Source organism: Peromyscus eremicus, chromosome 12, assembly GCF_949786415.1.
Source record: "Peromyscus eremicus chromosome 12, PerEre_H2_v1, whole genome shotgun sequence".
In the NCBI taxonomy this organism is placed as follows: Eukaryota; Metazoa; Chordata; class Mammalia; order Rodentia; family Cricetidae; genus Peromyscus; species Peromyscus eremicus.
This window is the reverse complement of record NC_081428.1, coordinates 41,246,565-41,263,766: the sequence shown is the minus strand read 5'-3', so window position 1 is coordinate 41,263,766 and position 17,202 is coordinate 41,246,565.

The window sequence follows — 17,202 nt, the reverse complement described above, 5'->3', positions numbered from 1 at the left end:
AGCAATAATTTAATATGCCCACCTAGGAAAATTCCATGCATATACAAAGTTTACATGAGAGTATGGTCATTTGGTCTACAACCAGTAAATCCATAGGGAAAGAACTGCCAAAACCTATAGGAGGCTACATTCAATGATCACTAGATATAGGAATGGGGATTTAGAATTTATTGATGTCTTTTCTGGGTTTTTGTCTTGCTTAGGACTCAGTTCAGATTTTGAACCCCATTATTCACTTTTGGAATAAGTATACACATTCCTTGTTATTGTTTGTTAAAATTATATAATTTTATAGGGGTTAATGGCAGTTTGCATTAAATTTCAGAAGGAATTTTAGAGTCGGGATTTTTAGCAATACTGGAAAAGCAGAGACTTCAGTGTCCTTTCAGGCTGAACTGAATTCATTTTGCATTGTAAGATGGATATGGACCTTTAGACAAGTCAGAAAACAGCATTTAGACTTGGATTATCCCCTAAATGCTCACGTGCTAAAAGTCATGGGCCCATCTCAGCAATACCGGAAGATGGCAGAAACTTTAAGATGTAGGGGCTAGCAGAAAGTACTGCCCTGGTCACCAAAGTTGTACCTCTGAAGATAATAGAACTCATAATCTTTTTTTTTCTCTTGTGTGTCCTGGTCACAATGTGAGTAATATTTTTCTGCCACAGGATCTCTGTCATGGAACATAGACTCAGAACATGACCACAATCACTGTGATCTAATCTTCCTAGGTTGAAAACTAGAAAACAGCAATCCGAAATAAGCCTGGTATATTAGTTGATTTTCTTGAGTAGTGTCTACAGTAATGGAAAGTGAGTTTATGAAAACAGCTTTGAGCTTCATGAAGGGCTGATGTCTCTCCCTGATCTCTTAGTACTAAGCAATGAAAAAAATTCAATATTTTTTAACCATCTCAGGTATATGGTTTTAAAATGTCTAACTTAAATGACATCCAAGGATTTTGGTCTTTGCAAGTTTTAACATTCATCTTCCTGTTCTTTTCATCACTTGTCTAGGTGAAATTCTAAATCAAGCCATTCCTGGTATTTCTGGTATTTTTTTTATGTCATATGGATATATAAAAAAAGCACTGAAATGTTTAAGTTACAAATAATTGAGTTTTGTTCAGGCACATTTACAAGAAAGTCTTAGTCAGAAATCATTGAATCTTAAATGTTAATGGAGTTCTTTATTTATATTAATTAAATCTTGGAAATATACAAAAGGTAGATAGTCATGCATCCTATCTTAATTTATTCTAGATCAGAGTCTATCATATATATGATTTTAAAGTATTTTCTACCTTGTTATGATACTAGCTTTTCATTACAATAGCTAACTGCCCAAAGCAGTCTAACTTCATTAATAAATGTGGTTTACTTAGCTTGCAACTTTTTGAGAGTCAAGGACATGATGCTGGTCTTGGCTAAGTTCTCAAAAAGGCCCTCTTTTTGTAGAGTCCCAAGGTAACACATGGTATCAAGGGCAAAGGACAGGGAGGATGTATACCTATCTTTGTGAGTGATTTCTGTACTTCATATTATAAATCCGCCAGGATTTAATCTGTCCATATTCTAACATGACCTTATTATTTCTTGTATATTCCATCCCTAACAAAGTGTTAGTTAACTTCCTACCTGTTCAAATTCTGGGTAAATACTGCATTCATAACATAGCATTTTATGTCTGGTCCTGATTTCTTCAAGCCTAGAGTTGAGCAAAATTTCCCTGCCAAAGTCTAGCTAATAAATATTTAAGGCTGGAAGAATCATATGCAATTTCTTTGGCATATTTTTTATTGTGCTGCATTTTGCAACTTTTTCAAAATAAAATCCTAGCTTACAGATAATATAAAACAGCTATGGACATTATAACAGGATACAATTTACCAGCTCCTAACACTAAAATAACATTATAAATATTTCACTGTCTAAGAGAAAAGTCTTGTTGCTATTTGGCCCCCTTGAGAGTGATTTAAGTTTTAGTTTGAAACTTGACATTAAATAATTATTTGTAATGACTTTCTAATTTCTAAATTGTCAAATGTCTGTGGTTTGGGGTCAAAGATTCTCTTCCTCCATTTTCATTCTGAATGCCAATTCCTCCTACTATACCTCATATTCCATATAAGTAGAAGCAATCAGCCATTGATTTGTTAGTCCAGGCCATAGAAAAGGCAGACCACAACATGGAAACAGGCATCAAAATATTTGCTAGTCTTACAACATATCAGGAAACAAATAACCAGGGGCAATCTGCTCACCATAGTTGTGAAGGAGAGAAGGCAGAGACATGGGAAGGGAGAAGTAGCTCAGATTGAGGCTGAAAACTACAAATATTGAGCTTAAGTGACACAGTATCCCATATCAAGGGAAACCATCCAACTTCCCTCTTGTTTCCCAGGAAGAGTTCCACATTTGTACCCATGCCATGCTGACCTCTTGCTTCACAGCAGCTGGGAAATACATCCTCTGTGTGAAAGCAATGATGGATTTCATGGCACAAGTGTTAGGGTAGTCAATCAATTAAAGGTCGGATCACTAGGAAGCTAAGCGCTGTTTCCTGTGTCACATGATAGCACCAAAAATTGCAATGAAGCCAAAATACTGATCTTATTTTACCAGACAATTCTGTACCACAGCTCACTAGCTGGTTGGATAGATGAACAGAACACTAGATAGAGGGAGATTTTTTTTTTAATTTTTATTTTGCAATACAATGCAATTCTACATATCAGCCACGGATTCCCTTGTTCTCCCCCCTCCCGCCACCCTCACCTTCCCCCCAGCCCGCCCCCCATTCCCATCTCCTCCAGGGCAAAGCCTTCCCCACAGACTGAGATCAACCTGGTAGACTCAGTCCAGGTAGGGCCAGTCCCCTCCTCCCAGGCCGAGCCAAGCGACCCTGCATGGGCCCCAGGTTTCAAACAGCCAACTCATATGCAATGAGCACAGGACCCGGTCCCACTGCCTGGATGCCTCCCAAACAGATCAGGCCAATCAACTGTCTTACCCACTCAGAGGGCCTGATCCAGTTGGTGACCTCTCAGCCATTGGTTCATATTTCATATGTTTCCGTTCGTTTGGCTATTTGTCCCTGTGCTTTATCCAACCTTGGTCTCAACAATTCTCACTCATATAAACCCTCCTCATTCTCGCTAATTGGACTCCCAGAGATCCACCTGGGGCCTAGTCATGGATCTCTGCATCCAGATCCCTCAGTCATTGGATGAGGTTTCTAGCACGACAATTAGGGTGTTTGGCCATCCCATCACCAGAGTAGGTCAGTTCGGGCTGTCTCTCGACCATTGCCAGCAGTCTGTTGTGGGGGTATCTCTGTGGATTTCTGTGGGCTTCTCTAGCACTTTGCTTCTTCCTATTCTCATGTGGTCTTCATTTACCATGATCTCCTATTCCTTGTTCTCCCTCTCTGTTGTTGATCCAGCTGGGATCTTCCGCTTAGAGGGAGATTTTTATGACATTAGATTGATAGATGGATGGATGATTGATAAGTACATGGAGAGAAAGCTGTTAGATAGAAGATAGACAGATAGGTATATGGGTAGATAGATAGATAGATAGATAGATAGATAGATGATAGATGGATGAGAGGTAGGTAGATACATATATGCACACACATATATATGCATATACATACACATATATATGATAAGTAGGTAGTTGGTTAGATAGATTTGACAGATAGATAGATGATAGATAGTAAATGTACAATTGAAAGATGGATAAGTAACAGACAGATGAAACATAAACAAATGATAGACATATAAGTGATGTATAAATTGATAAAAGATAATCTTGCTTTCAATAGAATGTCTCATCAAGAACAACTTGCAGCTACCCATTTGTCAGTAATTGACCTGACAACTGTTTAAACTTGTTTATAACAGATGCTTGTGGACAAATATCTTTTCAACAAACCAGGACAACCCAGTCACTTAAGACATGTTGTTTCTTTTTAATCAAACATGATGGTCATATAATCAAAACCTCCATGACTTGAAATTTTCATAAAATCTCAAAATCCAGTTTACCTCCCAGTATCCTGAGGCTTACTTGTCACTCAAAGCATTATCAGATGCTTTCCAACATTGATCTGTCTCAGGCTGCAGTGTTTTAAGTTTTAATGCTGTGCTGGTTCAATTTCCATGAGATGTCAATTTTCTACCTTATAAAATAATAATTTCCTAGACTTTGTATATAAGCGTTGTAGAAATGTTTTTAAAAATTTAATAAATAAAATTTTACAAAAAAATCCATCACACCTCCAGTAAATTATGTAAAACCATTCAGATGTGGATAGTGACTGACATTTGATATAGTATTATTAAGAGCAAATGATTTATAAGGTATATATGATTTCCAATAAATCTTCTTTCTGGAATATGGCTGATGCTGAAGTGTGTCACATGTTATTTTCTTATTTTCCTTCATTAATATAACAGAAAATATCACAGGAACAACACTCACCTGGTGGGAAATGCCAGCTGTGTCGAAACTCTCACAGTGAAAGCAAAGCTTTATCATCGAGGTGCACATAAAACCTGGTAATACAGTGCTTTATACCTGTCCTGGTTAGTTAAAATTTACCTGGGAAGAGGAACCACAATTGAGTGACTGTCCAGATTGATGTGTGAAGAATTGTTTTGATTGCTGAGTGGTACCCATGGGCTAGGCACAAACGTCAATAGCACCTCTAGGATGGTGATGCTCAGTTGTATAGAAAAGCTTCCTGAGCATGCTGAAGGAGAGAGGTAGTCATTAGCCTATGTCCCTCCATGATCTCTGCTTCAGTTTCTGCTTCTGGTGCCCCTTGAGTTCCTGCCCTAACTTCCCACAAGGAGAGAGTGTGACCCAGAAGTACAATATGAAACAAACCTTTTCCTTCTCACCTTATTGTTGATCATGGCATTTATCACAGCAACAGAAAGCTAACCGGGACACCACTCTGTCTCTTGTTTGACTCACATCTTGCATTTTGTATCCATCCTGTGTCTGTATGTACCAATTTTTAGGCTATGTAATAACTATGATCAAAATTAATTGTTTTGGTTAATTAATTAAATCTCTTTATTTTATCAATGGCTCAGGCTATTTTCAAGAGGAAAAAAAGTCCTCTTTCTTTGTGTCTTTTCTAAGAGGGAAAAGTGTTCAGTGAAAGTTGGGAATGCCATCATTTGGTACAGCTCATCAGTCCACTTCTGGCCTTCATTCGAACTGTGTCTTCTTAATCTGCACCTCAGCTCCACTTGCCAAGACCTGAGAAGAAGAAGTGACACTTCTGTTTCACAGTTTTCAGTACAAAAAAAAATTCTGTATCATATTAAGGTGGTGTTGAGGTTTGAATCAAGGGCCTTGCATATGCTAAGCAAACAATCAACCACTAAGCAAAACGCCCCCCCCCACCCACAGTTTCATATCATTTCTAATTTCCCATTTAGCCATTTATACCTAAGAATGTAATCTTTTACCTTTTTTTTATCCATCTTAATCCTATTTAATATACCAAAAAGGAAAATAAAATTTTTGCTATAGAAGGCAATAGATACTTCAAAAGAATGCTATATCTTATCTCATCTTTAATAGTTTTTGACATAAAAGATAATTTAAGCTTGCTCTCTCTCTTTCTCTTTCTCTCTCTCTCTCTCTCTCTCTCTCTCTCTCTCTCTCTCTCTCTCTCTGTGCTTGTTCAGTGTGTCCTCAGGTATACATGTTACACATGTATATGTATACACCTAGTAGATGGCAACCTTGGGCATTGTTCTTTAGGTGCTATCCAACTTCTTTTTGAGGCAGAGACTCCCACTGGCCTGGAACTCATCAACTAGCTAGGTTGCTAGACCCTAAGTCCCAGGAATCTGTCTGTCTTACAGGGATGAAGACTATAAGTATTTGATGAATGCCTGGAGATTTTTCAAATGAAACTCTTGGGATCAAACAAATTGCAAGACAAGCAATTTACTGACCAAGTTATTCTCCAGTTCTTAAGTTCTTAGTTCTATTCCTCATGTGACAAATTCTGGATGAATCATTATTCCAATAAACTTTTATATTCTCAATGAAATGTTTCATCTAGATTGGGTTAATGATACCAAGAATGCTGAAATTGTTTAGAAATTAAACGTGTTTCCTAAGCATCCATCACTTTAGGTTTCTACAAGTGTAAAAAAAATTTTGTAAATGGTCATTCCATGTTAGAAAATAAAAATTGTACAATGCAAAAGAAAGATATTGACACCACATTTCCCTAAATAGCATAATTAAAATGAGAATAAAAGTATAACAGTAGATAAAAGCCAACTTAAACCAATATTAGAAGATATTAGAGCAAACAAAGAAAAATGTTTAAGTCCCTTGCCTTGACAGCTTCTAGACCAATCAGGGAACTGTAGATTCATCAGAATAGGGAATTCTTTATATCTTCTTTTGTTATTCCTGATGCAAGGCTCAAAGCAAACCAGCAATAAGGTGTTGGTCTTAAATGTTTTCTATTTGGGCGATTATTGTTCTTCACATGCATCAGTTGATTTAGTCTTTGTATATAAACAGGAGATTATGGGAGATAGCAGAGCTCATGATAAGAACTTAGTCTAGAGGCTCCAATTCAGTTAGCTCCCACTTACATTACAACATAGAACTCCAGATTTTCCTTGTGATGTATTAGAAGCTGCTTTGAAAAAGAACAATAACAAAAAGTAAATAAATAAAGTACAATAAAACAATGGATGAAGAGGAGTCCTAGAGACATTTCAAACTTCACTAAGAAACTTTGAACGTTATTGTGAGGAATGCTACTCTAACGTTTTTAAATTTTCTAATAATATGAGAAAGAAAATGTTCCTAAGTGACATTGAACATGCACCTATGGTACTTCACTTTTGTGATCCCATCACTATAGAGGCAGAAGCATGAGAATGGTGAGCTCTAGGATAGCCTGGGCTACATAGCAGGCCCTTATTTTAAAATACAAACACTGACAACAAAATACAAACAAGTTGAGAAAATTTAAAGCAGCAAAATAATAAAAACATGATTATTTACTCATTTACTATTTGTTTAGAATTTGGCTAAGTAATTGTACAGAACAGTTAATTCTCTAAAGTAAGTATCACACCATCATTTTATGGATGAAAGACTAGGCCACTCAAGTTCATCCAACTTTTTTAGATTACACTTTTGAGTGATGGAGTACAAATGATAAAATACACATGAGATGGTATAAAATATAATATATTAAAATAAAAACAGTTCTAAAGTATAAACAAAGTAAAAAAACCATAATTCCACTGTGGTTTGAAGGCTTCATATTGAACAAGCTCTGGAACTACCTGGAATATAACTGAAACATGAGTACCAAAGAAAAGATTTTTCTCTAAGCAATAAAGATAATCTACAAAAAAGAAAAAGAAAAAAAAAAAACCACTCTAAGTAGATGGTAATATAATTTTACAAAAGCAATTATCTCTTTTCCTAAGCTAAAGTATATTCAAAAGGGCAAATAAACAGAGGTAGAAAAAAATTAAAGCAAATTCTAAAATAATAGCAAGAAGTGAAAAGTCTACAACCTGAAATTGAGGTTAGAAAAATAAATATTAAAATAAGACACAAAAGAATTCCGTGAAGCCGAGCTTTTTATTATAAAACACTATTGCTGTGATCTCCTATATCCTCTGAGGATACTATCTATATACAGACATTAACCAAAGGAAATGTATGCAAATCAATATCTATGTTTGCTAACATAGGTAAATAATAGTCTCAAATAAACCCAGGAAAACAAATAATACTTCTAAGAAAGAAACTCTCCCTTAATAGTACAGTAAACTACATTGTGAGTGAACAGGCATGCACCATCACACATTTGCCTTGGCAATCCAAGCCTTGTTAGTAGGAAATGCACTTGCTGGAAAAGGAATGCAGGAATGTGCAGGAAGCAAACAATGTAGTAAATATGAAACAGGAGCAAATTAAAAGATATCGAGGTATGGTAGTTTGTTTGCAGTAATAACTTGAGACCAGTCTCATTTAGGACTTGTTACATTGGCTATTAGGACTTGGCTATTACATATCTAAGTCCTATTTTAAAAAGAAGCTATGATTAGACGGATCACTTTTTACTACCTCGCACTTTCTCCCCATGATCTTTAGTTTTAATCACTTCACTCCTTAAAGTCTTTTGTCGATGAAACAGAGAGACATATCTATCCTTTCAGTGAGCAGCTCTTTGGCAAGCAAGCTGATGCAGTAAACCTCTCAGAAGAGAAATTTGTCAGTTGTTACTGACACAGCCTGTGAGCTCTGTAGTCAGTGATTCTAAAGAGAACACAAAGAGCTTCGGGAAAAGTTAAATTTGAAAGTTACCGATGTGGGAATGCTTTCAAAAGAATCAGGTCAGAGAGGCAAAAACTCAATTATAATTCCCAAAATTGAGATGGCAAAAATCTCAACTGACCCAAATTTCTTGGCTCCTACCGGTAGCTGCATTTCTATTTGAAATGAAACTGGAGAAGTGCTGGCAGCCTAACACCTGCTCCCTCCTTTCCCCTTGGGTGGCTGAAGTAATTACCCACCCCTTACCTGCACCAGCACAGGATCTGTGAAATGTTGGTCATGTAGAGTCAATCATCTCAGTGTTCGAGGGTGCCAAATGATCATCTGCTAGTCAGAGGATGAACTGCTGGCCCACAAACCTATTAGCCTTTCCATTCTTCAGTCTGGGCATGCCCACATTTTTGCTGGTCGATTTGCATTTGTTTTCTACAGCGTAACCCCCACGGGAGGAATTATAGTTTATCTGAACTATACTTTCTGTATGTCAGTTTTCAAAACAAGTTTTACAAGTGATTACCTTTTAGAAATGTCTTCGATTAGACCTTATCAAAGAGTCAGAATTTCCACAGAACAGACACACACGGTGAAGAACACAACCTCCCTTTATAAGCACAGCTTACTGCCAACACTATGGAACATTTATCAGATTAACCATGGCAGGCATTAATTTATAGTTTAGACCTCAGCCATAAATCTGTCCTACCTGGGCAAAATCATGAACAAGAAGAACAGCCAAATGGTGACATTACTGTTTATCACTGTGAGCAAAATTTCAAAGTAGAAAATTATTAAAATTTGATTTCTTAACAACATAATGAATAACTATGGGGAAAGTGTTTATTCTTTCCTGTTCTCTAAACCCTTCAGTATAAAAATAAAATCATTATTTCATATAAGGAATATTTCATAGTTTATGCCAAAAATCAAAGCAAACTTTTTTTTCCTACAGCTAAAGAAGAGACAAAATGAGTTCAAGAGAAGAGTCTGCAACTTTACATAAATAAAAAAAAATAAGGAAAGTGTTTGCAATAAAAGGGTAGAAAATGGGGCTGGGCGGTGGTGGCGCACGCCTTTAATCCCAGCACTCGGGAGGCAGAGACAGGCAGATCTCTGTGAGTTCGAGGCCAGCCTGGTCTACAAAGTGAGTTCCAAGAAAGGCACAAAACTGCAAGAGAAACCCTGTCTCAAAAAACCTAAAAAAAAAAAAAGGGTAGAAAATGCATAGTGTTCATCATGTCCTCTGAAATTGTGTCTGTAGAAGACATAGAAGTTACAACCAAGTATACAAATTATACCTTGTATGGTCAATAGAACTGAGCTGGATTTAGATATTTGAGAGAAGGGCAATTTGTGCAGGCTTTAACAAAAGAATCTCCTGATGGGACATCAGCTGCTCACCAGTTTTTAGGTTACAAACAAAACTGTTGGAATGTAAGCATTAAACAAAATATGTATTAAAGAACATACAGAACATTGGTTAACTTACAATTAAGTTTCCTGCAGACACTAATCCACTGTCAAGTTCATTCCAGAGTAGTGTCGATTTGGTAATTTGATTTATTAGGCATTCTTTAAAGAATAATTGATTATTACTCTTGTGCCATTTGGAGTCATTATTAATGATATGTTGACAAATATAAGTATCTAAATAAAAATCTAAAATATTTAATTATATTTAATTAGGTATGGATGAAGCTCAGTTGAATCACACAATAAATAAATAAATTTGAAATGCTGTAATAAAAAATAAATATATAGGTACATTAAAATTTTAATTAAATAAATTATTGATTTTTTTGGTTCTTTATGCCTTAACATTAATTGAAATAAAATACATGGACAAAGATTGTAAAAATTATAAACAAACCTATCCTTGTAAGTAGGATAATAACGGGGTAAACAAGATACTCTTAAATATAACAATATTTTCATTTAATTATGCTTATCTAATATGGTATAATGAGTCTTTTTAGATACCGTAATTATAAATATTGCAAAATTTTAAGGTGTTTTGTTTTTTTCCAGTTGAGAAGTCACATTGAGCATGAGCATCTTTGTCCTTCAGAACACTATGGTGCAAAGAATGACTATAACAATATGTGAGTGTATTTACTGTTTTTAAATTGTCCAGTGGCACGAGCTGTAAGAGGTACAGTGAACAGTAGAGCATTGGAACATTTTGTGTGAACTTAACCAAAACTGGGTTAGCTAAAGTGTTCTGAATCAAAAGTATGTGGAAGCTAATAGACACTAAAATTAACAGTTAATAAAATGAAAATAAACAGCTGTGTCAGAATTGGTGGAAATCCTTATTTTCAATTATCTATTCATTTCCTCATTGAACAAATACATTTGAGATACATACTTGTATGAGGAATTATCTTCATTGTTTTAATGAATGGATCGTTATGATGAATGATGAAGTTCTGAGTGAAAAAAAAAATATGGTTGATAACATCAACCTAAAGGCAAATAGTCACCTGACCAATGTAGAACAGTCTGAAATTGACTCTGTTCATATTTGCGTTGTTCCCTGGGCTTGTCAGCATCAGGAGACCCAAAACGTCACTTTAACATCACTCCCTACATCAGATACATGGAGTCCTAAAATTTTTCAGTGAGTTTGATATGTGCATTGCTGGAATTGCTATTTAATTTTAAAGATTCCATTTTAAGCGTTTTGTACAGATTTAGTGTGTGTGTGTGTGTGTGTGTGTGTGTGTGTGTTCATGCTCATGCATGCTCACGTGCTCTGGTGTGTGCGCCATGAGCGTGTCTTCCTGCCAGAGCATCCATATGGAGGTCAGAGGCCAATTTACAGGCAGCAGCTCTCTCACCGTGTGAGTTCCAGGAATTGAATTTGGGTCATTATGTTTGGCTGCAGGTACCTTTACCTGATGAGCCATCTCGCAGGTTGCTATAAATAGTATCTTTAAAAATAAAAGCAAAAAGTATAGAAAATTAACACAAATCGTAAAACTTTGTAGAACTAATGTTTATATCACATACATATTTATAAGAATGACAACATTCAATTAATGTTTTTAGTATCCTAACAGTTTATTTACTGTAAAATGCTATTAACTCATTCTACTCGATTTTACTAGTCTGCTTTCTTTAAAGAGAGGAACATTGGTGAATAACATCATAATTGATTGAACATATTTCCAAGTAAATTCCAATTTGGAACAGAGTTGTACCAAAAGAGGACTTCTATGTATTGAAAGTAGGGCTACCCTATTCATTCTCACCCGCATCCAGTTGTGTACTGACATAATTGGATAAGAATTAATCCAGTTAATTAATAAATGTGTTTTTAACCAAAAAGATGATAAAATAATATTTTATATAATAAGCAAACATTAGAGAAGATATTGTTACTTAGAATGGTCTAATGTGCTGAGATAATACTGTAACAGCACAATTTTTATTTTACCAATATTTGCAGAAAAGATTAATAACATTCAACAAGCTACCATTATTTGTGCTTTCTCTATTTGGGACACTGTTCATATATCTCTTTAGACTATTACTATGTTTAAATTTTATGATATTCCTGTGATATATTCCTTCTGTATGTGCAGATTACAGATGATGAAACTCATACAAGGTAATTTTATGGGAAGCTACATAGCTTCTGTTCTAAATGGCTTTTCTAACCATATAGAAGTTCGATTAAAGTATACAGACTTTGGATCTGGTTAATTTTGGTGTATGATTTTTTAATTTGAAAGATTTTATAATAAACTTATTGTTTTGATTAAAAAGAACATGCTTAAAAAATTCCATAGCTTAATTTGACTTAACAAGACTGAAAGGTAAGTCAAACACAATATGGAGAATAAGCTACATAGGGTATGTACTATGAAATTCAACACTGGCAAAACTTATGAAAATCACCTTGTCAGAACTCTTGAAATTGCAAAAGGATTTCAGCAGTCTATGGGAGTTGTCTTCAGGATAAAAAAAATGACAAGATGTAACCAAGTAAGATGCTGCTCCACTCATCTGTCTCTCATAGCTCCATGATAGAATAGTTAAGATGGAATCATATTTAGTAATGCTGGACTTTAATTCTACCTGGCTGGTATCCTTCTAAGATAGGCAATGACAGACACGGGTTAGGAAAGTGCTATGAAGCAGAGTCAGAGACTGAGTTCTACACTTGAAAACCCAGGAGACATCAATGACTTCCAAAAACCAACAGAAACAAGGGAGCAAGAAAGGATTCTCCTGTAGATGTTTTAGAGAAAACTAGCAATGATAAAGCAACATAGAATATTATCACTCAGAACCGTGTGACAATAAATTACCCTTGCTTTAAGCCATTTATTTGGTAAAAAACGCCTAGGAGAAATTAAAACAAGACCTAAAATACAGTCTTTGCAGACATTAAGTAATACTCATTAAACAAATTTGGTAGTCCAATATTTCTAAGGCTCTTTATTAAGATTTACATTGAAAGCATAGGCCTAAAAATGCTACAAAGTAACCATTAAAACCCCAACTATAAATGCCACCACCAGAAGAGTTCTAGAAATTTGTGGATTATTCTTTCGGATGATCATATTAGTGTGTTACTGCACTTTTCATTCTAGTGGGAAAATATTGAAAAAATGGATTTATCCCATCCAAGTCAAACAAAACCAAACAGTCAAGTGAAAGAGCTGTGTGGTGTGAATATTAACTTCAGGCTTTGTTTCCCATGGTATAGTGTTGGAAAGGGATGGTGCTTGGAAGGGGCCTTGTTGCTTTTTCTCCTGAGGCTGTATCAGTTCTCAGAGGAAGAATTACTTCCTGTGAGCTGGTCCTTACAGGGTTTGAGACTTGTTGATCCTTGCTTTGTTCTCTCGAATTCACTCTCACCCTATGCTGTGTCTTCCTCACACAATGAAGAACGCACCTTCGTTCTCGGTCTTGAAGCATGAAAGTGTGGCCAGAATGCAAGCGTATGTCACTGCCATTCAGTTCCAGAACCACAGCAAAATCAAGTCTTTTTCACTTCTGAGTCATCACTCTTGTATCAGAACATAATGACAATAATATAAAAAGCAGGAAAAATCTTGTGAATTATTTCCTGATTTGTATCAAGAATATATATATGTATATATATGTATATATGTGTATATGTATACAATTTGCACTCTATATAGAATAATCTATAAAATATATAGAATAAACTATATATATATATATATATATATATATATATATAGTTTAAATTGTAGCTCAAGAATAATAACATGCCTAAAATAATTAGAACGTGGGCAAAGTATCTGAAGAGACACATCTGCCAAAAAGGATATAAAATGTACCCAGGGAAAAAACATATACAATAATAGTTATCAAATCATTTAAAATGAAGTATTACTTTTCAGTCAACTTAGGATAACTTGAATGTAAAAACATGTACACTACAAGTTAGTGTGGATATAAAGAAACTGAAATCATCAACTTTGTTTATGGCCATGTAACTTCTTTGGAAAGTAGTTTGGTCATTTTTAAAAGCAACTGTCATTTTATTATACGACCCAGTAATTCTGTCCCAGGTGTATAGCCAATAGGACCAGAGATACAGTTACAAAACTAATGAAGAAACAAAAACCTTTAACCAGAATTGTAAAAAATATAGACATATGCAGAGATTATAAAAGTAAAAGATATGTATTTAGTGAAAAAAAACTAGGCAGAAAAAAATGTACATCACTTGATTAATTTCCTAAGAAATTTACACTGAAGTCTTAGAGATAGACATTTTCTTCGAAATTGACAAGACATGGGAAGAAAGAGCAGAAAAAAAAAGTAAAGGCTTACGAATGGATGGCAGGATGCTTTTGGGAGCTATTGAACTGTTTGATGTCCATAAAACTGAAAAAATACTAAATACTAGCAATGTATTCTCTTTAAGAAGTGACATCCTCATGATGTCTTATTGGATCTCAATTAAAAAGTATACCAAGACTCAAAAAATAGTTCAACTTAATAATTTAAAATATCTGGGCTGAAACAATGACTCAGTTGGTAATGTGCATTTAAAAAAAAAAAAAAAAAAAACCTTTGCAAAAAGCCTGGTGTGGTTGCAAACACTTTGGGGTAGCAGACAGAGACAGGGAGATACCTTGGATTTACTGGTTGTGCAGTCTAGCTGAATCTGAGCTATAGGTTGAGTGAGAGATCCAATCAGAAAACATGCCGTGGAGCATACGTTAAGAAGATGCCTGACGTTAACCCCAGGCCTCCACATGCACACAGCTGCACATGCACACCACTCTACAACACACATGAACACATATGCATAAACATGTACAAATTTTTTTAAGAAACTGTAGGTATATTCAAATATTACTAAATTGATTTTCTGATAATTAGGTTTTAATAGATCAGTATACACTTCTTTTCCATTTCTATTGGTCACTGTTTAAATTATTTTGATATTCTATATGGAATTGTAAAATAATATGTGTAATTCAAAGACTGAGCTATAATGTGAAATGTGGAGTGTGGGTGATAATTTTGTGTCGATGGTAGAATATTGATTGTCACCATGCACCATTTCTGTGTGATACACGGATGTGAGTTGAAGATTATGACAGAGAAGGGATATATGAGAAGTCTACACTTTCTAATCTCTTTTGCAATAAGCTTTTAGCAGTAAAGACATGTTTCCTTTGAACATGAAAACGATTCTTACATCATTAGATCTACACATTCACAAAAGCAACCACCCAAAACCTAGTAACTCTTTTATAAATTTAGAGATATTAGTTAGATGCTCATTTTTACACATTTTTAAGTTTATAAAATATTTTGTATTCTGTCTTATTTAAGTCTTTCTGCTTTTTCTAATAGAGAAAAAGTGAACTTCAAGCATTTCCTAAGTTCATAGCCTTCCTAAAATTAATTATTGAAAGGGCTTTGTCAATGAGAAATATAATCTGTGCATGTAAATATGCTCCCAAAATGACCTTCAGTAAATAGATTATTATTTGTCAATCATAACAGCAGATTTTTAAAAATGCTTTACTTCTAAGTCTTTTCATATCACATCTTTGCTTAACTACTACCTAGGTGATAATTTCAATGTTTAAAGGGTTCTCTATCAAGAAAGAATATCTAAAGTACAGCTGAACTAAGAAAATAATTTTACATATGTTAAAGTTTCAGTCTTGTTTTAAATTCCAGCAAAGAATTTCTGGAACAATATCAAAACTCCTCTAGCTCATTGCTACTGAGCTTCGTAAATGTCATAAATAAATTTCTCTGCAATTAGGTCAAATTCCTTCTGTCATCTCAATCTTCAATCTAAGAATAGGTAGAAAACTTCTGACAGATAAATCTAAAACAAACTAACTCTCCAAAAGATCAAGATGGTTAATATTATGAACATCTATTTTTATTAGATTTATATAATTCAGAAGATTATGATTCATCTTACTTGTTTGAAAATATTTCAGAAGCAGAGTGGTGTTTTTATCAGAAATCCCAACACTTAAAATTAGCTCTCTTTCAAGTAGATAACACACTAGGGTTTTATGGACTCCTCAGCCATTGCTCGGTCTCCTGCCCATCCATGAAAGGATAGCTAAAGTACCCAAGATTTCAAGTACTCTACAACATAAATATGCAAGATAAAATTATAGTTATGAACATCTCCCATAAGGAAACATAATGTTCTGCCTTCTCTTTTTTTTTTTTTTTTTTTGGTTTTTCAAGACAGGGTTTCTCTGTGTAGCTTTGCGCCTTTCCTGGAACTCACTTGGTAGACCAGGCTGGCCTTGAACTCACAGAGATCCGCCTGGCTCTGCCTCCCGAGTGCTGGGATTAAAGGCGTGCGCCACCACCGCCTGGCTCTTTCTTTTCTAAAGTGATTTGGAAAGTGTGGTGGACAAGAACCCCAGAACTCAGTTCCAAATCCAATTACGTGTGAATTTCCACTTAAGTAAAAATAATGAGTTTTATTCATTAAGCTAAAGTCATACAACAATTCTCAATTTTCCCAATCATCAACTTCAAGATTTTTCACCATTTTTAAAGGTGGGAGCAAAAAAGAAATGAAAGATAGATTCTTCCTTATGGAGAATGGTAGAGCTCTGCCTCTTTCTGGGTGAACAAAATCTGTTTCCAGTAGATTTTATTTGTTTTTCTCATTTTAAAATTTTCTCATTTTAAAACCAATTATAGAAGAGAGAAATGTCATTTATTCAAATGATTATTCATTCTTTTGGTATTTACCCTTTCTAGATCACTGGGTTTGGGTCTTTTACTTTAAAATGTCATGAGTTTATGAGTAAAAGAAAAGGTGTTTGGAGGACAAGATGAATGTTCAATCATGATGCATGCAGGCTATAGCAATACCAACCTATCATTCCAATTCAGATACCATCCTTGTCTCCTGCAAACAATGGCAAGTTATAAAGGCAAAATTCATACTAAAAAGAGTAAAAGACTAAACACATCAAATTTTAATAAATCTTAATGTTTAACATCATTAACAAACAATTGAAAGCCCTTGAAACTGATGATATAGTTCTCCAAATAATTGTGTGAGATAAAGTAAAGAGGGATTTTTTTTTGTCCAATAAATTCAAGAGGTTATGATATTACAGAGTTCTCTCATCTGTTTTTTGTAGTTTCAAATCTTCAGATGTGTACACATAATGTAGAGTAAATGCAGACACCAGCAAGGTATAAAGAGGCCATGGCATGAACAGGCTTGACAGGGGATTCACAGGATATAGGTAATGTAAAGGAGAAAATAGGAAAATGGAGAGTGATTCTGCCTGCAAAGGAGGGAATGTGGCCAATACAGAAGGGAAAGAAGGTAAGAGGGACAAACAATACCAAAGTAGAGTG